The sequence below is a fragment of the Syngnathoides biaculeatus genome, chromosome 17 (assembly GCF_019802595.1).
Source record: "Syngnathoides biaculeatus isolate LvHL_M chromosome 17, ASM1980259v1, whole genome shotgun sequence".
NCBI lineage: Eukaryota > Metazoa > Chordata > Actinopteri > Syngnathiformes > Syngnathidae > Syngnathoides > Syngnathoides biaculeatus.
The window spans coordinates 16,467,814-16,493,179 of record NC_084656.1 but is presented as its reverse complement, the minus strand read 5'-3'; the positions used below and the strand labels follow the sequence as shown (position 1 = coordinate 16,493,179).

The following is a 25,366-nucleotide window of genomic DNA, read 5'->3' as shown; positions in this document are numbered from 1 at the left end:
GGGGGGCAGATATTCAACTTTGTGTATCAGTGTTAATCATTTTCTTGGCTGTATGTGTCCAATGGGAGGACATATTATTATGCGTTGTCTTTTTTGGTAATTGTTTTTAATTTATTGAACTAACTTAGTTTCACTTTAAGTTCAATGACAGATTCACAGTGTTTTTTTTGTACTGTATTTGGTCTCATTGGTCCATTTTCCCAGAAAGATCCCACAAATGGTATCCGAGTGGAAAACATGGATCTTAAAATTTCTTCTTGTTTGGTAAATGACGATAAAATTACCGCCCACAAGTGCGAAAGCTTGAAGGCGAGTGTTTTTCCATCCCCGTTGCTGGCTAGTTTGGGATCGTGCAATGCTATTTGCCGCTTATTTTTCTCAAATCCAAATGAAACATCAGCCTGCTGCTCGAGTATGCAAAATGCAGTCTCATTCAAATTCCACAGCAGATTTTTAAAAATAGTTTTTACAATTCCTCTAAATGAATATAGTCCAAACGGTAATCAAGTGGTACAGCGACCAAGCCCTGCCATGAATACTAAAAATCTAGAATTGACAACTCTTTGAAAGGTTTATAATTAATTCTAGATGCAACAAAATAGCGACAAAATACATTTCTATCATTTTTATATTTCTATCAGGACATTGCCCTGCATATAAAAACAGCAAATAGGTGAGTTTTTTTGTTTTGTTTTTTAAAGTGGAGCGGCTGTACCTGACTCGGTGTATGACTAAATCTCAAATGCATGAAACTTCATGAATATCAATATTACTTTTAATAAAGTATGTGTTTTGCTATGTTACAATGAATACATGCCATTCACTACTTTTATTTATCCTTGCGTGTGGGCATTTATTTTTAGACTCCATTTTTAACTTCCGCATAGGTTGTCTTTTGCCTGTGTCAAAGTCGACTACCAATGCCGTTCGACTCCAATTCACCAATCAGACGACACAAACCCCATCACATGACAATGCATGTGACCTTCGTGAGCCAATCAAAATGACTCATTTATTGGGTGTGCAGGTGTGGGACTGCGTTTGTTTACCAAAAAAACAAAACAACAACTTTGTCAAGCAGCTCCTGCTCAAACTTGGATGTTTCAGTTCGCTCCAAACTTGAGACAACACCTTGTGGTAAGTTGCAAATGTTTCCATTGTTATTTTGATGGGGATGTGACAACATGAGCATGATCCTATCAGTGTCGCACACGCAATATGTGTGGTTAGCTAGCTGCTTCTCCATAAAGTGAGTAAATATGTGAAAAGAGTAAATAAAGTTTCTGTCGGGCTCAACGCATGTGTTGTTGGTTTTTGGGGCACTTAAATATTGAAATTGTGACGGGCGTGTGTCGACTCCCATTAATTGTTTTTATATTTTATTTCATGTGATATATATATATATATATATATATATATATGTGTGTGTGTGTGAGTGAAGTTATTCTAGTTTTTTTGAGTACTTCATTACTTTTACTCAAGTAAATATTTGGATGATTACTTCATTTTTACTTGAGTCATATTGTTCTAAAGTAACAGTACTCTTACTTGAGTATAGGCTTAACAGGATCAGAATTTTTGGAGTTGATCAAGTTTAGAAAAAAAAAAAAAACAATCACCGATCCAATCACAAGCTGGAGCATCGAGTCTATTTAAATGACCTGTTAATTGCTCAAAAATATTTATTTACAAGAAATCATGTATCTTTGTTCATCTGTTCATGCCACTGAGGTATAGTGACAGATGGAACAATGGAATGGCATTCAGTACATACACTTATTAATGTATCTGCTTTTTGTGATTTTTTTTCTTTGTTGGTGTGCTGTGAGATGTTCCAATTGTAAAGTATACGCATTGTCTCCGTAAAGGTTGGAAATCACTGCAATGGTCACATCATGTATTTAACAGAATGTTAGCATGTTTACGCACAACCACGGGTGCTGGCACTAGCTTGCTTGGCTTATGAAATGTTTTGTTGCCTGCTTGCGAGCCCTATCGTATTAAAAGTACATGAACATACTTCAAGCAAGTCTAAAACGAATCTCCTCCCCTATCCTGACCACTGATGACCACGAGCACGCGTTCTATTCTAATAATACAGTCGGCGCGATCCACTCGTGGTTATCCCCGGTGTAATGAGTGTATTTGGTCGCATTTGAGTTAACATAATAAAGTCCAATGATAACAAAAACATGATGCGGTGGTATCGGAATATAGCATTTTATGGCAGTTGTCTGACAGCGGAATTTGTCTTGTATGATCTGGAGATTATGTGTTGTCTGTGTAATTAGTGTAAAGTCTACTTGAGTACAATATTTGAGTAATCTACCCACTTCTGACAATATGCAATGGATACTACCATCATCACATGCCCGCCACGTAGGCATGGGTGAGTGTTATTGCAAATCTGTGACTCAGAAATGCATCTGGACTATTCCTTGCCTCCATTTTGCCACAACACCAGTAAACAAAAAGTGTCAAGTTCTGGAAATAGCATACTTATTCAAGGGCGTTTTAAGTGACAAATGGAAGCTATTTTTGGATAGATTATTCAGTCCAGACGGTCCATATTATCCAATTTGTTATATCGGCGTGTGTTTTAATGAGGTTCCACTAAAAGGAAGTTTTGAGAAACATGCTTTTTACTGTTCAGTCACAATGTCAGCACAATAAAACGCTCTCTTCGTCTTCTTTTCCTTTCGGCTTGTCCCGATTAGGGGTTGCCACAGCGCGTCATCTTTTTCCATCTAAGCCTATCTCGTGCATCTTCCTCTCTAAGACCCACAGTCTTCATGTCCTCCCTCACAACATCCATCAACCTTTTCTTTGGTCTTCCTCTCGCTCTTTTGCCTGGCAGCTCCATCCTCAGCACCCTTCTACCAATATACTCACTCTCTCGCCTCTGGACTTGTCCAAACCATCGAAGTCTGCTGTCTCGAACCTTGTCTCCGAAACATCCAACTTTAGCGGTCCCTCTAATGAGCTCATTTCTAATCCTATCCAACCTGCTCACTCCGAGCGAGAACCTCAACATCTTCATTTCTGCCACTTCCATTTCTGCTTCCTGTTGTCTCTTCAGTGCCCCCATCTCTAATCCGTACATCATGGCCAGCCTCACCACTGTTTTGTAAACTTTGCCCTTCATCCTAGCGGAGACTCTTCTGTCACATCGAACACCAGACACCTTCCGCCAACTGTTCCAACTCGCTTGGACCCGTTTCTTCACTTCCTTACCACACTCTCCATTGTTCTGTTTTGTTGACCCCAAGTATTTGAAGTCATCCACCCTTGCTATCTCTTCTCCCTGGAGCTTCACTCCTCCTCCATTGCCCCTCTCATTCATGCACATATATTCTGTTTTACTTTGGCTAATATTCATTCCTCTCCTTTCCAGTGCGTGCTTCCATCTTTTCAATTGTTCCTCCGCCTGTTCCCTGCTTTCACTTCAGATCACAGTATCATCTGCGGAAATCATAGTCCAAGGGGATTCCAGTCTAACCTCATCTGTCAGCCTATCCATTACGACCACGAACAGGAATGGGCTCAGAGCGGATCCCTGATGCAGTCCCACCTCCACTTTAAATTCTTCTGACACACCTACGGCACATCTCACCGCTGTTCTGCTGTCCTCACACATGTCCTGTACTATCCTAACGTATTTCTCCGCCTCACCGCCACAGTTCCTCTTGTTACTCTGTCATAGGGCTTGTCTAGTTAAAGCCTAAAATGGGTGTGGTAGCATTACTACGTCAAGAATAAAATATTTATCCAGATTAACATTGAATTCTGTTTACCCTTTGCAGTAACTGTATCTAGCCAATTTGCAGAGACATGCCACCGCTGCGTGCTGAGCTGGTTTCACGCCGTGTTTATATGAGGTTAATGTGGCGTGATAAGGCGGCGAGTAGAAGCCCTCTGATGTGCGTCGTGGTCGGCCGCAAACAAGGCAGCTGCTCCGCTCCCGGCGCATCGATTTCTGCAGGAAACAAACAGGAAGGCAGAGCTCGAGCCTACGTTACATGTGCAGGAAATGAACGTTAATTGGTTGGTTATAGCAACAGGAAAAGTACAGCAATTTTTTGTTTGCAGTTTGGTTTAGTCCTGATTGGTTTTAGTGACTTTTTTTCTTTCTTTCTGTCGTCTTGTTGTTGTTTAAATCACAGCAATTGATTATTTTATTTTTTATTTTTTGCAAAACATTTGGAAAAGGTGATCTTAAAAATGAAAGTCATCCTGTTTTCTACAGCTTTTCCAGAGTCCGTTGTTCTATGTAAAAGTGACTTACAAATGTGTTCCAATTGGACAATGTGTAAATTGTAAACGGCAATGACAATGAACAGACTCCTCAGCATTAATGGCTGTGTGACTTGAGAATACGCTTTACTTGGTGTAATCCAACGCTTTTGGATAAACAAACCTCAGTCAAGAATCAACAAACAAAAATGCAGTTTTCTCGTCTAATTGCCTCCTGTCGCCTTCATTTACTGACAGACACAATCCATGTACAATCAAGTCCAGAAGCTGAAACTGTTGCTCCATTTTGTTAACCAGCATTCCATTTACAATTCAATCTTTTTTTTTAAACTGTATAAAAATAACTAAAACTTTCTGCAACGATCCTGTTGTAATCTAGCCTTATAAGGGTGTCTCGCTCGACATCACGCGTGTAGAAAAAATATATCACATCATGCTGTGAGGACATCTGTGTGACTGATCATAAATCACTCACCAGCGAAGTTTGTGGGTTTTGATGTGGGTCCAAAAAGTGGAAACGAGCGGGAGGTTAAAATGTATTGTTACTTGTGTTGCTAAGCGAATATAACATTACAAAAAATACCACGTGCACATGTAATAATAACTTTACAGTCATTGCGTTATGTTTGTAACTTGCTGCTCCCAACACTGCTTACTTTTTATTGTAATGGACTCTTTTGTTGATTTTGGACAATTATATTTCATGTTTTCGCAACACATTTTGGTACACGAGTTGGTATTCTTTTCAATTTTGAGCTTGTTCATAGCTCATTCTCACACTATAAAAAAAAAAAACCCAAAACAGATGCCCTTCCGTTTCTCACAAAATTGAATGAGAATTAGGTGTTAAAAACTTAACGCCCCACAGTCGATGGGACGAGGTAAACCTGGAACCCAAGGAATTGAAAGCAGATGTCCACGCAGACGCCTGTTTCCTGTGAGGTGGGTTGAAGCAAGACGTGGCGGCCAACGGGACAGATTCAAATTGTTAATTTTCAGTGGAATCTTAATGATTCTGGATTGTGTTTCCCAAAATATTGGTTTGCTTTGTCGCCCTCGTTCAGGAGGAATGAATGGCTTCATTTATGGGACGACGGACTTGGTCATACACGGGGTGCTCCTGGGTTTCACAACTTTGATGACTTCCTGTTATTAATCCAATCTGAATGGATTTGGTTCCCCCCGCCCCAATTATGACTAATCTACTTGAACGTATGATTTTTGCCCAGTCCGATGAGGACCTCGGCCCCTCCGCTCAGAAGGTCAAGCAAGCGCACAGTTGAAGCAGCTCCGGTTTATTTTCCGAGCGGCGCTCTGGTCACTGTGTGTCGAAGCGTGGCTACTATCAGTACATCAGTCAGTGCTGCATGTTAGCTGAGACCCGTGTAATAAGTGCTCTGCCGTCCGAGTCCCTCGTATATTTACATAGGAAATCTCTTTGGGTTTATTTTCAGCTTCAAACCAGTGGGAACTATTGATTTGTCTTCGGGCGGGATGTTCTCAGACATTTTTGTTGATACGGAGGAGAGCCAAAGGTGAGAAGAAGTATTTCACCCAATACATTTGAAATCAAGCAGATTGGGGTTTAAAGTTCACACGACTATAACAGCAATAAATATATTGCCGTGGTTTGACTGACAACCTTATAAGTCCACTTGGACAATTTTGAATTTTGACATAATAAAATTGTTTTCTAGGTAGTGCTGTTGAAACTGTGCTGCCAAACAACCACCGAAAACTTGTTTATAACACAAATCTTGGTTTACAATGTCAATTAGCTGCCACAAGTGTCCTTCATTAGACATATACCATAATTTTTCGACTATAAGCCGTGACTTTTTTTTTTTTTCACACACTTTCAACCCTGCTGCTTATGCGGTGATGCGGCTAATTTGTGCATTTTTTTTCTAATGGCCGCAAGGGGGCACTCGAACGGAAAAGGTAAGAGTGAGACCGGTGGAATATATATGCAGAGGAAGTGACTTTTACCAGTATGTTTTTTTTTTTTTTTTTTAAACCGGCCCTGTTAGCGCCGTGCTAGCCTGTTGCTGCCATGGTACTGCCGCGTCTCAGGCACTGTTTGGAAAGAAAACCTAATGTATATTATTAAAATTTTGAAAACTCTTTCTGTGTATTGTCTTTCTTTGTAAATATCTCGTGTTTCAATGTGGGCACATGCGGCTTTTAATCAGGTGCGGCTTGAGTATGTACAAAATTCTTTTTCCTTTAAAAATTTCCCGAGTGAGACATATAATCAGGTGCACTCTACAGTCCGGAAATTACGGTAGTCTTCCCTGGTGGCCCTGAACGGTCTTCTTCCAAACCAAGTGCCGCCAACCTTGTAGGTCAGGGTAATGTTTTGAACAGATGACAATTAAATGTTTGTTTGATTTTTGTAAGTCGCACTCTGGCCATTTAATGCATCGGCTGATATACGACGTGCTCACAAGCTATTTTCCACTCAAATGGCCTCTACTCGGAGTATAAATGAAGAATACTGGTCCGCATATTTATTTTCATGAACTCTGTATGACACAAGCCTTCGAAGATTAGCATTTGTGATACATTTAATTCTTTGTGCACCCATTGACTCACCACATAATCAGATTTTATGTGTTGGTGAAGGCGAGGTGGCGAGTCCCGCTGGGCGTACCAAAGGCATCGTGGGGCGTCCACAAAGCTTTGTCGTCTTTCAGAAAATCCACCACACACTCAAAACGTCAGGAGCCCCCTCGCTCTTGCTGAGTTCAAAGCTTCTGTAGACACAAGAAAAGATTTACTGGAAATACTACAAAATTCACAACCTTAGGACAGGGATCAAGATTTCAGAAAACTGGAGGCTAACGTCAAGAGTTTTATTTCAGATAATCTGAGAAACGTTAGGAAAAATGCAAAATAGCAAAGAATAACCTGGACACTATAACAATTATATATTTATTTGGTGGGTGGAGTGTCTTCAGTTCACGAAAAATAGACCTAGTGACACAATTGGGCAAGGTGATGATAATTTGAGTAGTTATCAATTTTGTGGCATTTTTGTTTGGTGTGGTGGGTTAACCCTAAAATGAGCTGAGCGAAACGAGCCTTTTTGCACGTCTCCAAAATTCACAGTTGAGCTCTTGATTTATACAAGTGCAGGTTGCGATTTAAAGTGTGCAATGCTGCCCTCTGTCTGTCGTCTGAAGTACTGTTTCAGTTGAAAGACACTTCTTCAAAATTGTCATCATTAGGTGAAGTGATAGGCATAGGGAAATTGCCTCTTAATTAGGGTGCACTAAGTTCCATATTAAATGCATTGCTGTTGTATTAGGCAATGGATTGTATTGTGCAATGGATAGTTATTAAAAGTGACTTTTTTTTTTTTTTTTGATGCGTTGCCTCTCTGACCACATTTTTGCTTGACAGATCCTCGCACTATCGGTCCTCAAATGGACCTGTGAGTTAAAGTGGAATTTGGGAGGCTACGCCTTGGCGGTCAAGCGTGAAATAAATTTGCCAACTCCAAAATAACTTTCCTGTGGGTTTGTACTTGGCTTGGTGAAATTTTGATAGGGATTCCATCAACTTAAATCCTCGATTTACTAACAGAGCTTACAGCAGAGGGCTCACCCTGATGTCACGGTTTCGCCACATTTGAAGTTATCTTAAGTTTACGAGAAAATTCAGTATCATCATGCAACGTAATCCATAACCATAAATGTGACCTTATCGTTCTTACTTCCAACTGAAAACCAAGAACAAAAGACTTTATTAAAAGGGAACTCCGCTCATTGAAAAGAAGTGAATCCGATAGGTCATGTCATTGGTAATGTAACTTTAAAATAAAGATTTTCATCAGATAACATTTGAGGTTGTTTATCTCGGCAATTTTGAATGTTCCCCCGTCGCTGACATTTTGGGAGTCAGATGAGCGGATGTGACGCGTCATGTGCTTGGTTACGTTCCTACAATTACTGCCAGCGCTGGTTTCTCGGCTTTATCCTCATCTGATGAGGAAATGTGAGTATCGGTTGATCGGGAAGACTGAGGAGTAGGTCCATACAGATTTGAACCTGTGGCTGTAAATAATGTTGAATATTTGGCTGGTTCTTTGGGCGGGAATGATGCGGAGTCTGACTACTCGGAGGCCTACATGTGGTATACAAGTGCGTAAACAAAGTCACCCAGAGCTCCGAGCCGGCAGCCGCGGATGGTTTTTCGGATGGGAATGACCCGGACTCTGACGAGGGAACTTTGGCGGCAGGCCTTTAGCCTAGCTTCGGCGTCCCGGGCTAACGGCCTCCGCCGCCTGGAAGCTTGGCTTGCGGCCAGCCACCTCCGGAGCTTGCTCGTCGCACTCCGCGTCATTCCAGTCTGAAGAACCATCCACGGCAGCCAGCCCAGCGCTCCGGAGACCTTTTTATTTACACACTTAAGTCCCGCGCGTAGGCCTCGGAGTTGTCAGACTCAGCGTCATTCCGCCCGAAGAACCATCCGATTATTCAACATTTACAGCCACAGGTTCAAATCTGTATGGAAGTATTCCTCTGTCTTCCCGATCAACCGATACTGCTATTTCCTCACCGGATGAAGATAAATCTGAGAATTCATCGCTGACAATAACTTTAGAGGAACGTAACCGAGCACATGACACGTCACATCCGCTCATCTGACTCCTCATCTGCCTTGGTTGCGGCACAGTACATGTCACCTCCGTGCAAGTAGGTCATGTGACTGACGAAAATGGCAGCGCCCCTGAAAATTCGTAATTGTCGTAATCTTCTCAAAACACTATTAAAGGAGAGAGGATTTAACATCACATTGTCAAAACAGAGTACATATTACATGACGTATTGGATACACTTTTCATGTAAAGCACTGGATTTCCCCTTTAAGTTCAGTACTATATGATCAATGAACTTAATATTTAATTCTAGAGTGTGTATGAATAATTCTGGATCCTCCCAACCAGACTGCAGGCTTACACAAAATGATCCAGTTTGTCTTTTTGCCAACTCACAACCGAGTCAATTCCTTGCAGATCTGCTGGCGCAGGGATTTTGAAATAGAATCAATTAAAACGTCTTTAACGGGGGTTTATGGGAATCCTCATTAAACCAGTGTGTATTTACTGCCTTGCTATGAAGTCGCAAAAGGTTTTGCTCATCAATATTTGCTCTCCTCGTACTCGTCCCCGCCATAATCACCCATTTTAATTAGATCTCTGTTCTGTTCATTTCCGGCAGCCGATATTAATCAATTAAATCAATCATAGGTTCGCTGGGATCTCATTTCATTTCAGTTCTCCCATATTGTCATCTACTTTCACTTTCGGTGTCACGGCCAGCGGCCAGGTGAAAATATCTTTTATATCTTTTCGCATCTCCCAATCTGTGTAATGGAGTTTGTGACCATCAGGAGGCACAAATGCACTTTACCACAAAGTGCACTTTGTCTTATTTGATGAAAAGCGGGGAGGGAGGGGGGGGGGGAGTGTGGATTTCGTTCCTTGCTTCAGAAAAATGCTTCTAATATTTTGCTCTCGTAATACATCACAATATTGGAGTAAGGTCAAAAGCATAATGTTAAAATATTGTAATGTGAGAAGTTGAGGAAAACCATTTGAGTAATTGCTACTACGGTGTAAGCATTTTACAACACAAACCCACACATTAGTTTTCATAAATCTATAAATACTGGTGTGTAGTCCAACCAAAATATTTAACCTTTGCTTTTCCTAATCGGGTCTTTGTAAATTTCCGATTTCACGTTTGTTTTTTAAGTAAGTCTCATCGGAAAGCAACTTTTGGGGTACACGAGGTGCATCAAAAAACTTCTGAGATTAGTGTCACAAAATATATACAGTATTTCAAACCCAATCTACAAACTTGGAGCTGTCCCCTTCCTTCAGCGCGGGTTGGATGATCGACATCTGTAAAGAGGTCCCGCAGCGCTTGCTTGATTCGCAATGGGTGAGAAGAAGCGAGAACTGTGGCAGGACCGTGGTTGCGCGCCTGCTCGCAATCCCTCCGAGCATCTGACGGTTCCTGGCTGACACGAACATTGCTGTGCTGGAGCAATCTCCGCATTCATCAAACCTGGCGACATGTGATTTTTCTCCCCGACTCCACGCCCCATTTCTAAGATCAAGGGGGTTGTCAAGGGGCCACATTTCCAAGACTTGGACAACATCAACATGGCCCTGACAACAGCGATGCGAGGGATTCTTCATAAATCTTTTTGGGAGTGCATAAATGAAATGAAAATTCATTTACCAAGAACCATAAACACTTGATTTTCTTTTTTTTAGTTGTTGTGACTTTTGGATTGTCTCAATAGGGGTCGTCCAGACCCACTTAGTGGGCCAGATCTGGCCCTCAGACCTTGAGTTTGACACAAACATGCGCTATAAGGCGAAAACTCATCATTTGGATTTAAAATCTTATCTTTTGCATGCCAATTCACGATTTTTTTCTGACACAGACACAAATGGTGTCTCACAAAAATGATGAAAATCATGGAGGGACATAAGAGAAGCAGGAAAAAAAATGGACTCCATCATTTGCATTCTGGGAAATATTTCCATTGTGATTTGAACACCAAAAAGAGAAGCAAAGTTTCTCCACCTGGATTTCTATTTAGATTTACAACATCAGTTAATTGGGATGTTTTGTAATGTTGACCGATAAATGACCACCAAAACAAAATTTCTCCCCTTTTGTGTTTTTGCAATTTGTAAAAGTTTAGATTATGTCGCTTAAAAAGTCTGTGTGTATTCTCGTTGATATTGCCACAATGAGATGAAGATGAACTGCAGTTAATCTGAACCAAAATCGACCACTCATGTGTTGTGTCATCATTAGAATGAGATCAAATTCACTCACTCCAACTCTTGCCTCCTCCAGTGGAAGGCAAGGATTAAGAATCAGGGTTTCTTATCAAGGGATTATTTTCCTGCACAAGTACTCATCTCATCCACTCTTGTTTTCCCCAAAATGAATGGGGAAAATCCTCCCAAGAGAAGCAACAGAGTTGAACAATTACTTGACATTCATGCTGAAATGGTGCTTCAATCACCTTTTTATCGCCATGTTAGATCAACTTAAATTGTTTTCTTTTTTTTTTAAACACGTTATGATTTAAGTGTGTCTAGCAATTGAACTAAAATGACGGTGGTCTTCCCTGACTTTCTGCACAAGCCAAATTACATCACCAGTCGAGAGCCGGATTGACCAGGATCGTCTGAAATTCCAAGTCGTTTCTTTCCACTTGTGCAACGTTATTGTGAAGTCTTTCCAAGGCACGGCCGTCTTCTCAGCCTCGGGGTTCTGTCGGACCGCTTGCTGATAACACATTTGGGGAATAACAGCACCTGAGTCTCGGCTCCTTTTCCTGGCCAAATCAATTTCAGAGCAGAAATTGAGGGGGGGAAACGTAGCAGAAAAATTCTGAAATGGAACTTTTGGAACGTCACCCCCCCCCCAGTTTCAATACATTCCTCCTGAGAGCTTTCTACAGTAGGACACTGGGAACTTTGACAATGTTGGCTATGAAGAAACTGTGCTGATGAATAAAAGGTTGTAGCTCAACAATCATGCCACTTTGGCAAATAAAACACAGAATGCATATTTCAATAATGCCTGGACACTAGATGGCACTTTGACACAGCAGAGTTGCTAACTGCTCTTGTTTGGCAATGCAAGCTGTAATTACCTCCTCTCAGTATTCGGATCAGGTTCCGACTGGTCTGAGCCTCCTTTTGATTTCTGATCAGTCTGGAATATTAAACTTGCGTGTTTGTGTTAATCACGTTTAAGATTTCCTATGGCAACAAAACTACTCATCCTATTTCATCCTTGGATTATAATAGTTGCAGATCACATTGTGTTTACATGCCGATCTTATTCTGCAGGAGAGAAGGCTTCGGAGGGAAAGTGGTTGATACTACGCTGCCGAAAAACATAGCAGTATAACTCCAATTCAATTACACATCATCTCGGGGATGTGTGTGTGTGTCCAGTTAGGAATCAATGATTGATGTTTGTCATCAGTTCTAGCAGTTGTTGTGAAAACAGAGAGACGACTGGTAGAAAGGATGAGAAATTGGCAAGAGACTTCCTATGAAGAAATGGTTCGGCCTCCCGGATGGCACAACCACAAACGCCGCTCCCGTTGCTTCAGAGCATGTAGTCTGGGCGAGCCATGTGGAGTCCACACAGTCTTTTCAAAGAAGTTGAATCAGCCTGTGGTCTGATATCCCCACTTTTGAGTTTGAGTATGATTCTGAATCTAGTTCTCATTGTTACAGATCTGGACTGCTTCTCGATCAGTGAATATGTCCCCCGCATGTGGTAAGAATGGAGCAGTTTGAATTCCTTTCCTAACATCTGTACGAGTGATAACTGAAAGCTGCCCGCTAATTGTCCAGTTCAAGTAAAACTTGCAATTAATCAAAGGCCTCATTCGACAGCCGTGGAGAATCGAGGGAGCGATTGCACTTCTGTGCTTGTTACGAGGACTTAGAAGTGGGTTGCGCCCTTGCTGGAAAACAAAAATAAACACACACAAACCTCCGAACTTTAACTTGACAAATCCTCCTACTAGTAACAATCGTTTGCTGGAACCAAAACTACTTAAGTATTCATTTGCCTCCTGTGAGGAGCTGCCAAACAAAACAGTAAGATCTATAGAATTATCAAATTAAAAATACAATGAGAACAATGCAACTTTTGATAGAAACTCATTGAAAAGAAGCTTAATAATAATGGGAATTTGTTATAGCACACGAGGGTGGAAACCCCGAAGGGACAGATACGGCTGAAAAACATAATTGATTTGCCATTTCTATCACCATTCATGTGGACATGTTTCATTAGGAGGGAAATTGCTTACAATTCTCAACTCGCACGCAGGCAACAAGTCCTGATACGAGCTTTTTTTTTTCTCTCTCTCCATTTTCCGCATCAGCACAGCAACAGAATGCAAAATTAAAAAGTGTGGTGTGTTTGTGTAAAGTGGATTGTTTATCAAATGTGCATCAATGGGAATGCAAAGTTACAAAGTTCACCATCCAGATACTTCGCAGTAGGCAAAACAAGCAAGATAATAGTTCCCTGCTGCGTCACCGACAGCCGCTGATTATGATCATTTTATTCTGTTGTTTTTTTTTTTTCCTTGTAGTGCTTCAGATTCAGCTAGAGGGATTGAGTAAGATCATTTACATTCACAACAACATAACAATCCCCACAAACTCACAGGGAAGCACTGTTTGCGTTAGCACGCTTGCCCTCACAGTCGAGAGAAAGAGGTTCACCGAAGACTCAAAATTGCCGAAAGGTGTCAATGAGAGTCTGTTTGTATATTTTCCGTACCAAAATATGAAGGCAGTAATTTTGCTTTTGCTCCCATTTTTCTCGAGATGAACTCAAAGATAACTAATCCAGATAAATATGTGAGCGAGCACTTCTCCTTTGCCGAGATAATCCATCCACCTATCTCAATTTAAGACGCATGATTATTGCACAGGTGTACCTGAAAGCGGCATACAATAAAAGGCCACTCTAAAATGTGCGTCACAGCATGGAAACTGTTGTGGTAACTACTCAGAATGTGCAGTCACTTGTCAAGATTGTAAATTTATACATAAAAAAATACATCTTTAGCCATCACAAGTGACTCAATATCAGATGCAGAATCGTGTGTTGCCTCCAATTTCAGAATGGCATTTAAGTTACAAGTGTTTGAGATAGGCTCCGGCATTACCTTGACTCTTATGAGGATAAGCGGGTGAGAAAATGGATGGATGTTTGTCAATATGCTCTCCGGTGGACAAAATTAGTAACAACAGTTACTTTTAATGAAAAATAGCAGTGAATGTGTTCTCCATCCCTGCTAACAAGATTGGACTCCCTGGTAGCCTGATTCCGGCCCGTGGGGCGTGCGTTTCACACGCCCGGTCTGTGAGTCCCTGATTTCTTCCACTCGGGTTTGGCGCAGTACCATATTTCAGGACAAAAAGGTCCTACTATTTTCAGGCGCTGTGAACCCTGCAGCATATTTCAAGATGAGTCTAAAATGAAGTGTGGGGTTTTTTTTGTCAGTAGCGGCTATGAGTTTAAAAATACAACACAAACTTGTTGTTAAAACATAGCTGTTCCCTACAATAGAGTTCGGTTTGGGTGTGCGCAGATCCTTCCAATGTGAAGAAAACTTTCAGCACGTGCAGAAGAAGAATCTACCTCAATTGCATGTAGAAGAAGACTGAACTACATTTAACGTACAGAAGACAGCGCTTGGTGCTCTCAAAGCAAGACATTGCATGACACTCATGAACGCAAAATATATATTTTTAAATTAATTGCAAAGGTCTTGCTTTTCTGAGGTCTTCCAGTGGATGCGTGGAACAGCATGAAAGGATCTACTAGTCATAACTGATTAAAAGGTGATGGAGACTTTCTGAGGCTCTTTGATACTTTAGTGGTTTCTGTGAGCAGTAGGAGGATGCATTAAAAACAATAAATTTTCTGTTTATGTTTCAGCCATTTCCTGTCGTGTTACAGCCACTGTTTGGAAACAAGGTATGTAAATAGTCTTTGTGTGAATATCTAATTTCAGAACATACCAGTGTGTAGGGTATGCAGTATATCAGTATGGGGAAAAAAACAAAACAAAAACCGCTACACAAATTATGCACGACCTATTAATCGCTCTGTGCTGTCGTCTGCAAAATATGATAATTGATGAGGAGTTATCCGGTGGTGAGTGCTCAAAACTTACTAACAACATAAAAGTGTACATGTGAGAAATATTATTAATCCCCAAAACTTTCATGGGAGGCTATCTGAAGACCCTAAATTGCCCGTAGGTGTGAATATGTTGTCGGCCAGTTCAGGGTGTACCCTGCCTCTCGCCTAGAGTCAGCTGGAAGAGGATGCAGAACCCTCGCGACCGTGAATATGGCTAAGTAGCATGGAAAATTGATAAATGAACGAAACGGTAACACTTATAATCCATAACTCTTGTTTTCCGCGAGATACAAACGAATGCAGAAATCTCAGCGTGTTGCAATCGACCAAAGAAGTGCAGACTTGCAATCGCGAATGTGATACTGATGAGCAAACAGTACGATAGTCGTCAAGCCAATTAACTAAATGCTTTGATTAGAGTCCTCTAATGAACCTTCAAAATGATCTTGTCAAGCCGTCTGCGGCTGAGCTGTTAAAATTAGCCTTAATGAGCAACGAGCTTTCGCTGGTGTTTGTTGCGATGGAAGACTCTCCAACAGAGCGACGGTGTGAGGTCCATTTATTATTAAAGCAATCTGCAGAGGATTGTCTGGAGGACAGATCCACTAAGAGAACGTTCCACCCTGCTGCTACACACACACACACACACACACACACACACACAAACCATGCAGATGAAGCGACCAAACAAATGTTAGTCATTTACATCATGCATGAGACACGCATTTTACACGTTGCATCCAAAGAAACATGAAACCTTAATCATGATTATTACTTGTGCATTCAGAGCACAGCCCTCTGCCGTGTAGTTGCAACTCAAGGAGAACGCAGCCGTGCGGTATCGGAACGTTTTAATGCTACCATTTTGGACATTTTCTGGATATCGCACTTTAAATGTCCGATTTTATTAAATGATTGCATGCATGGGGGGGATTTTTGCGCCTAAATCATATAGAGTTGATTGCAGCAAAACTGTGTAGTTCAGGAACAAACTGAAAACATACATATTTCATTTGAGTTTTTAAACTGATAGAGGCTAATGTGACAATTTATTATTACTAATTTATCATTATTTGGAAAAGTCAACATCCTCAACAACCCTCATTTTAAAGCTTGTATACAATTATGATGACACCAGAGCAATGGTGAGTGAGCAATGATGTACGGATTAGAGACGGTGGTACTGAAGAAACAACTGGAGGTAGCAGAAATAAAGATGCAGAGGTTCTCGTTTGGAGTGAGCAGGTTGGATAGGATTAGAAATCAGGGAATTAAAGGCACAGCCAAAGTTGGATGTTTTGGAGACAACGTTAGAGAGAGCAGACTTCGATGGTTTGGACATGTCCAGAGGCCAGAGAGTGAGTATATTGGTAGAAAGGTGCTGAGAATGGAGCGAGAGGAAGACCAAAGAAAAGGTTGACACATGTTGTGAGGGAGGACATGAGGACAGTGGGTGTTAGAGAGGAAGATGCACGAGATTGTCCAAGATGGAAAAAGATGACACGCTGTGGCGACCCCTATTCGGGATAAGCTGAAAGGAAAAGAAGATTCAATTATGATGGCCTTAGATTGTCTTAAAATGTGGCTGTTTCCACGTAAAACTACAAATATGTTTCTTTTGTTCTTCTTTAATCTTGAGGTGTCGGTTAGGGAATTAGCAACGGGTGAGTTATTATCTGATGATTGATAATCGTCAGTCTTTGAAGGGGAAAACTTGTAACTGCTGACTGGACGTGACCTAAGTGTGTGTGGCTGGGACAAACTTCCATCTAACTTTTTATCCTCAGATTCTCTGTATTCTCATGTGGGGAAAATGCATTAGGATTCAAAGCAAAGGTAGACGAGTGGCTACAATCCGGGTTACTCCATGAATCAAAGTCATGAGGGTGACAAGAGGCCGACGTCGAGAGGGTTTCTGCATAGCAATGGGAACGTTCAAGCAGCAAAAGCTTTTGCAGTGGTAAAATGTGTCCATAGAACAGTTAAGGGGACAGCCTGAAACCTACATATAAAAGTTTATTCTATGTATTACCCATTGGTTATTTATTGTTATCGCCCTTAAGCTTGTTACACACATCCTGTACCCATTTGAAACTCCTTAACTGAATTTTAGACATTTGTCAATATCGCTGACAGTGATAGGCAGCACGGTGCCACAGGGCATCCATACCAATAATGGACTTGTTCATCCTTTACTGGTGTCAGCCCCAAACCGGTTTGCGGTCAGTTTGAGGAGGTAAAATCACTCTTAATTCACCCCACACCACACGATAATACCTTTTGGATATTCTTTCAAGCTCTCTTCTGACTTTGATTCCAAAGCAGAGAAAATGCTCAAATTTTGTCCAATTGTCAGTAAGGGTGAATTCATAGAATACTCAATTTTATTTTTTTTTATTTTTTCAATTTTTCCCATGAGTGGAGGTGGGTTGTAGCGATCTCTCCCAATCCCCTTAGGTGACTCTAATCCTATTTGATGATAGGCAAAGTTTAGATGTATTTTATGGCAGTGTAACGACACAGGTGGGGGCTGGAAGCGAGGGGTGGGATGGACATGGAATCAAATATCCTCAGATCAACAAAATACCTGCTGATGATAGTAACGCACAATGCGGCAAATTAAAACTACAGTAAAAGCGTAGGCCGTAATGGTCTTAATCTGCTATGACATGGGAGCCACATAGACCATTAAACAAGCAAGACAATTGCTGATGGCAGCCAGTGGAGTAATGATGAGGTTACTAAAATTTTTTTAATTGCTGGTACATGAATATCTGGGTCTCTGAAGTGCCTCCTTACCCGTCGAATGTGACATTATACAGCTAACTAAAATATTTTATTCACTCGCTATTTCCCAAAATATGTCTGTAATCAAGCATAAATTTGGTCTTGTAATATAAATTAGCGTTCATATTTCCATGAAATTAAAAAGACTGGTGCAAGAGAGCAAACTCAATCAGCATGCCCCAGCAAACCCAGTGCCTTATAAACTTCTCGCAGTCTGAAGCGTCTTGGGACAATCTGGAAAATCCACTTATCGAGGACATCATTGCGCATTGTGCCCCCACAGAGAGGCAATCCGTTTGCTTTGGAAAAGTAAATCGAAAAGAACAGAAAAAAGTCCATTTGATTTCTTCCTGCTCTTTGTGAACCGCAGTATCAGGAAAAACGAGAGGTTGAAAGTTGTCACAGTCTTCCCACATTGGTTAATAATACCCTTTTATCAATTGGGGGAGAAAAAAAAAATCTATTCTAGTTGTTCATGTTGCTCGACAAGTGAAAGAGTTTCATTGAGTGGCGAGAAAAAGCTCAAGCTAACAGGCGACAAAAGTCTTATTTCAGCTTGATAATAGCTAGTTTTCTTAATCAAATCATCTCTGTCAGGTTGCGATTGCATCTGTAGACGAGAATCGAGCATACAAGAAGGAGAAACAGAAAAGCAAGAGGGTAATATGGAAAAACTACTTGCAGGGATGAGAATTGTCCGGATTGTACGGCTTGACACGGGACGAGGCTGTACTCAAGACCGGCCGCCAGCATCTACCGGCAACATTCGTCGTGAAATTAGTCACAGCTGTGATAGCAGAAAACGGCATTGCTATCTGTTTGCATTAAATTCGGTGTTTATAATAACGACAACATTCCGATTTCCAGCAGCATTTTGGCGGTATTTCGTCAGTATTTTCACTCTGATGTTAACGTTTCAAAGGGAAGCATTCTGTTTACTACGGCATAGTTATAACTCATAGACCCACGTACGCATATGTTATCGAGCGATCTGCGCGTTTGCCAGTATGGCGAAAGTCTTGGAGCGAAAAGATGAAGATCGTGCCAGGGAAATTGATAAAAACCACGGGGTAAAAAACTGATTCAGATGGGCATGGCTTGAAAAAATTGTAACCGAGCAGATAGGAACGAAATCTGTATCAACATGTCTAACCGAACACATACAAAAAGTGGACGTTGCCGGCAAAGTGCTGTGCACTCTGTGTTCCGATAGGAGCAAAAAATATCCAGGAGTATCCAAACCAGGAAACACAAAGGTAAGTTGGACGTAAGTTTGTCAAATATTGTATAATTGACAACTTTTAAAATGATTCTGTCGCACTGGCCCTGTAGATCAACCATTTTATCGCTCACTTTTATATTTCATGATCTCTCCTGTATAAACAAATTACTTGTGTACTTATTTCTGAAGTATAACGTGTAAGTGCAGTAGCCTATTGGATATAAATTTCACTATCTACATTTTTATGTCTGAAGTTTGGCAACATTTATTTTGGTTGTTTGGAGTCAAATTTTAAGTTTTCAAAATATTATGATTGCCCTGTATTTACACTGTTAGAAGTAACCAGAAAATCTTCGTGCACGCACACACCCACACCAAGGCAAACATTTTCAGTGTTTTTCCAAATTGGTCATTCTCATCCCTGTACTTGGAGAGGAGAAGAAATGTATATATATATATTTTTTTTTAAAGCCACAGGGGAAGGAATAACGCTAAGATGGAAAAAAGTTGAAGAAAAAACTGAATCTGACTTACACAAGGCAGATACAGGAATAACAAAAAGTGTCAAAGGTACCTTTGAGGAGAACAGAACAAACGCTAAACACAACCTGCAGGTAGCAGGCCAACTTTGAACAGGAAAGAAGCAATAGGAACACAATGACAGGAAATGTAATAATTTGGCTTCTTCCTTCCGCTCCCGTCTAAATATCACAATCATGATTACTGACAGCAGGTGGATGCGACATACGACAACTTCCACTCATGTTCCCCAAGCGGTTCACGGAAACACAAACGAGCGGCAGAGAAATGTCAACATGACATATTTATTTTAATGGGTCATGCCTTAAGATGTTTTGGGAATTTAGATTGAAGTGTTTTGTTAGTTAGTTACGAAAAAAACTCTTAATATAGGCAATTATTTAAAAAAAATAGTTAGAGGGATGCCAATAAATGGCTTCAGGCAATTTATTGGTACTCCATTTGACTTTAGTGCACCGCTGTTTACTAAAATGGAGCCCATTTACTTTTTTTTTGGTAACAACAATTCTTTTATTGTCACAGTTGGACTATTTCCCTATGTAATTTACTTTGTCAGAAAACTAAAAGGAAGGACAACTCTGACAGAATTATTTTAGTTTTGGGGTCCCAGCTACTGTCATTAGATGTTAATATATAGTTAAACAAACTGCTATTTGTGATATTTTCCCCCCAATATTTATGCATTGTGTTGATGAACGGAACAGTGCAGAAGTAGCCATCGCTCAAAATCCTCACTTTGGGGATCCATGTAAGGTAAAAAGAACATTTCCATCGGAGTTATGGCAGGAAATAATTTGCAGTCTTGTTATATAGTCGAGCAAAAGGGAAAAAGGAAAATGTTCCAGTCATGTGTCTGTGGCAGCAGAAATAAATCAAATAGTCTTTGACTTAATGCAGCCTATTTTAAAGGGATGACTGGACTCCAATAATGCTGCGTTGACCCATGATGAAATCATCCAGCAAATTGAGGGTAACAGGTGTAAGGCTTGGTGCAAAACCGCTATTGGCTCTCTGATGTGGCGTAACAGCCTATGCAAATTCCCAATTACATTTGTCACAAGCAAGGTGGTGTCAAGTCCGTTTACATGCGCGACGCACTCAAAGCGAACGGACGCTTTGGTGGTCCTTTTGATATTTTCCTCAGGCTCTCTGCTTGATGCGGACACACAAGCGGGCCTAATGGCAACGACGACAGGAGCGTAATTGACACCGCTGATATGATGACAGTGTGAAGTCTGTTTCATGACAGTTATTACCATATAGTACCTGTCAGTTGTTTTTTTTCCCTCTTGCCACAATGTTGGGTGTCTCTCAACCCTCCATCAGTGCTGTGCTAAGCAGGAGTCAAATACATTTGAAGTGACGATACTTCAGGTATGCCAAGTACAACGTATAGTGAGGTCCAGAAGAAATTGGACAGCCACAGTTCTTCTGATATATTTATTTTTGTAGCTGTATACCACCACATTGGATTTTAAATAGATTAACATGTTATTAAGCCATCGACTTGCTTTATTGTAATTGTCAGAAGAACAAAAAAAATTAAGGTGCTCAACTGTAGTTTTCATTAAGTTTTTTAATTATTTTTTTTATTTGTTAAAAATTTAATTTGTATTGATAATTATAAACATTATAATTTGCATTTGTGGTTTTATCAATCCACCCGACCCTTCTCAAGGCAATTAAAAGGGATTCTGATTCTGATCCTTGCATACTTTTCACTTTTCCAAAGTAAAGTCAGGACCTCGTGTGATCGGAAATGATTTTCATCAAAGTAATAAATATTCTATCTTTCCACCAAACATCCAAATACTTACGAGCAATGAAAATAGACATGGTCCATATTTATGGTGAAGATTTATGAAAGGTTATGCAGTCACTGTGAAACTCTCAATACATAAATGGAAACATCTTGATTATTCCACCAAAATTGTCAAATTTGAGGTCAACATTCCATGTTTCATTTACTGTATGAACATCCGCCATTTTGTCGAGTTTGTCAGGGTTGTACCCCAGACTGGTTCCTGTCCATCACAGGGTGCATGTGGTATAGACAGGCATCGACACTCACAATTTAGTCTTCAACAATACGCTTATTTTGGAAAAGAGAAACCAAAGTCCGTAGGGCCTCAGAACTGTCCTTTTTAAATCATTTACGTCACAAATGACTCACATCCATATTTGAGGGAGTCCCTCTTTAATCTTGCTTTTTCAAATCTGCCGTTAAGAAATGGATGAGCATAATGTTATAACACAAACTGTAAAGAAAACAAAAAAAGTGTCTTTTATTCTCAAAATACTCCCATTTGCAAAATTAGCATTGACAAAATGCAAAAAGCCAGTTTGAATAAAGCAAAAAAAAATCTTATTGGTGTAAAAATAATTTCCCTAGGCCATTGCTTCTTCTGCCTGCTTTAATTCTGTCAGTGTGAATGTAACATAAAAAAAAAAAGCTCGATCTAACGTCATAACCATGATTATTTTTCTTTGCATTTCCAGCAGCTTGACAGAAGATGCCCGTTTCACTTCACTTCCTGCCCCATTAATATTTCCGCATCCTATTTTGAGTCAGCCACGAGAAAGAAAGAAAAGCTGTCAGCGTGACACTAAAAACACGCACATGCCCGCTCGCCATGACGACTATTCTGACGTCGCGTTTCACTGCAGGCTCCTCGCAGCCGTGCGAGGTTGAGAGACGAGAGAACTTCAACCAAGAGGAACGATGATGGGTGAAATCGCCGGTGGCAAAAATGGGCTGCTGTGGGGTTAAATTCATCTTCACTTTGAGGAATACCATCAAAAGTGGAGCAGACTGAACATGACGCAACAAAGCCTCAAATGTTAAAAGGTGGATTGCGAAACATTTAGCATTTAGCATACCACCACGGGCAGTTGCTGTTCCAGTGGTTTGATTAACGTTTTTGTTCCTGAAGTCCACAATACTTTTGCGCGGCTGACAAATCTGTCAACTAATCAGGCAAACCACACTGCCACAAAGTTTAAAAGGAATAATTAAAAAAAGAACAAATATCTACCGCAATTTCAGGCCTACATAGCACACCGGATTATCAAACTCACCCAGTACATTTGTAAAGGAAATAACGTGGTATATACATAAGCCGCACCTGTGTAAAAGCCGCAAGGGCCCACATTGAAACCCACGTTGAAACACGAGATATTTACAAAGAAAGACGGTACACAGAGTGTTCAAAGTTTTAATACCTTACCTTAGCTTTACACAGCTACAACACGGTAGCACGAACAGGGCTGGTTTAAAAACAACAACTAGAAAAAACATACCGCGGCAGCTACACCGGAGCAACATGGTAGCACAGCACTAACAGAGCCGCAGAGCCGGTTTAAAAAAAAAACAAAAACAAAAAAAAAAACATACCTAAATCACTGAGACGCGGCAGTAACACAAGAGAAACACGCTAGCGTGGCGCTAACAGGGCCGGTTAAAAAAAAAAATGATACCTGTAAAAATCAGAGACGTGGCAGTGACATAACTGCAACACGGTAGCACAGCGCTAACAGGGCCGGTAAAAAAACAAAAACAACAAAAGGAAAACATCCCGGTAAAAATCACTGAGACGCGTCAGTAACACACCAGCAACATCCTAGCACAGCGCTAAGAGGGCCGGTTAAATAAAAATAAAAAATAAAAATCACGGTAAAAATAACTGAGATGTGGCAGTAACACAACTGCAACAGGCTAGCACAGTGCTAACAGGGCCGGTAAAAAAACAAACAAAAAAAAAAACATTGCAGTAAAAATCCCTGAGACGCAGCAGTAACACAGCAGCAACATCCTAGCACAGCGCTAATAGGGCTGCTTTAAAAAAAATAAAAATCACTGAGACGCGGCAGCAACATGCTAGCACAGTGCTAACGCTAGCTAGCGCAGCACGAACAAAAAAACATCCCGGTAAAAGTCACTTCCTCGGCACATATATTCCACCCGTCTTACTCTTACCTTTTTTGCTCGAGTGCCCCCCTTGCGGTTACAAAAATTGCACAAATTACCTGGATCGCCGCATAGGACGCAGAGTTGAAAGCGTATGAAAAAAGTCGCCCCTTATAGGCCGGAAATTATGGAATTGTTGGATAAATAACCGTGGCTTTTTGTTGAAAAGGACTTGTAGCGCGCAATACACAAACAAATACAATACACAGATAAAACAAAGCCACAGTACAGAACGGTCTATTGACATATATACCCATCACCAATCAAGTGGAGTACATTTTAAGCAGGTAAATTTAATGTATAAATTATGCTTGAATCCATATATATTATTCGCAAAAAGTGCTTATCTATTCTGGTGAATAATATATATTAAAATGTACAAGGAAAAACTACAATTCTCATTTTGGCTTCTTCAAGTTCGGCCGTCTCTTGCAGCTTCCCTTGGTACAGCTTCTGCATATTTTGTTTACATGATTGCTTATTTCTTTTTCATCATGCTGAGTGAAGACAATTTTAGCAACTGTTTTCCCCTCTTCTGGATGATGAGAAAGTAATTAGCTTGTTCTTCAAGTACTTTGTACTCGAGAGTTTTACCAGACTGGTGATTATGTAAATCGTCGGTCCTCGCTCGTTACTAATGAGTGCACGCAACGCACAACACATTGGTGCCGATGCACAGATAGCGTAGGAATGCTACGCTGTAGTACACTCATTAAAAAAAAAAAAAGTTATGCATCTTGGGAAAAAAATAAACTTAAAAAGAAGAAATGAGTTGTGGTTGTTTAAGCAGCTGGGAGTGGATTAGTAGAAGCTGGGTGCTGTCTGCAGGCTGTCTGGGGAGACATTTTGCAAGTTACGCAATGAAAAGTGATGCAATTCAAGTACAAACATTGCCTTTAGGATTTATAATTTAATTCCACAAAGAGCTCCGCTGAGTCTTAAAAAAATGTGTCTCCGGCACTGAGCGAACAAATCTTCATCGAAATCCTCACAAATCACAAAATGAAGCACGGCAGCGGCAACGTAAGTTATCGAAAATGCTGCAATATGCCGGACCAGAGTTTGGCAATGTCGCTTAAACGCTAATAAACACAATGGTGCAGAATTTATGGAACATAGAAAGAACTTCTTGAACTCTGCGCTCGTCTTTTGTTGCCTTTATTCAGAGAGCGGCGTGCAGAAACGTGTTAGAACTGAGCGGCAGATAGCGACTCCTCGCCAGGGAGGTCACACCGTTCCAGTTTCTCAGGATAAAACGGAGAGAGACATTCATGCTGCCTACGGGGCCGATTTCAAGGCTTTATGTCCCGAGTATGCAAGCCACTACAAGAGGTCGAAAAGTCCTTGACGGCGCGAATCTGGAAAATAGGGCAGTTACTTTTCTGTATAAAAGTATAAAACCTTGAGGTTGGAACAACAGTGTAATCAGTTACAGAGTGATGTGGAGAAAAAAAATGGGTGAACTCGCCTAAGTTGACCACAAAAATTGGCATAAAACATTAATCATTCATATTAACGTCACCAGGAATCCTTTGGCCAGGGACTTTTGTTGCAGACGGACGCACTGTTCGACGAGTGGAAAAACACTGCCAGAAATGTCTAAAGAGCACCTGGAAATGATCTGTAAGACACTCTTGAATCTGTAATATATATACTGTATAAATGTAATTTATGCGTTAGGTGATTGGTAGTTGTTTTTTTTTTTTTAGCCTCAAATGATAATCGCTAGTGCTAATCGCCAAAGCTAACCCTTTAGCAAAGGCGATTTTTTTTAATGTCTTTACAGAGTTTATAATTAGTACTAATATTCACGTTGAGGATGGAGGTCCATCCCTCATAAATGAGGACAAAATGTCAGTCGTTAAAAAATAT

General features: G+C 40.6%; 1 long non-coding RNA gene across 1 annotated transcript; it reads left to right on the top strand.

Annotated features, from left to right (window-relative positions):
* Positions 1–4: 4 nt before the first annotated feature.
* Positions 5–23,742, top strand: LOC133491105 (uncharacterized). Its single transcript, XR_009792355.1, has 4 exons — positions 5–1,137; positions 14,615–14,674; positions 14,772–14,810; positions 22,027–23,742. It is a non-coding gene; the product is annotated as an uncharacterized LOC133491105 (long non-coding RNA).
* The last annotated feature ends 1,624 nt before the right edge of the window (positions 23,743–25,366 follow it).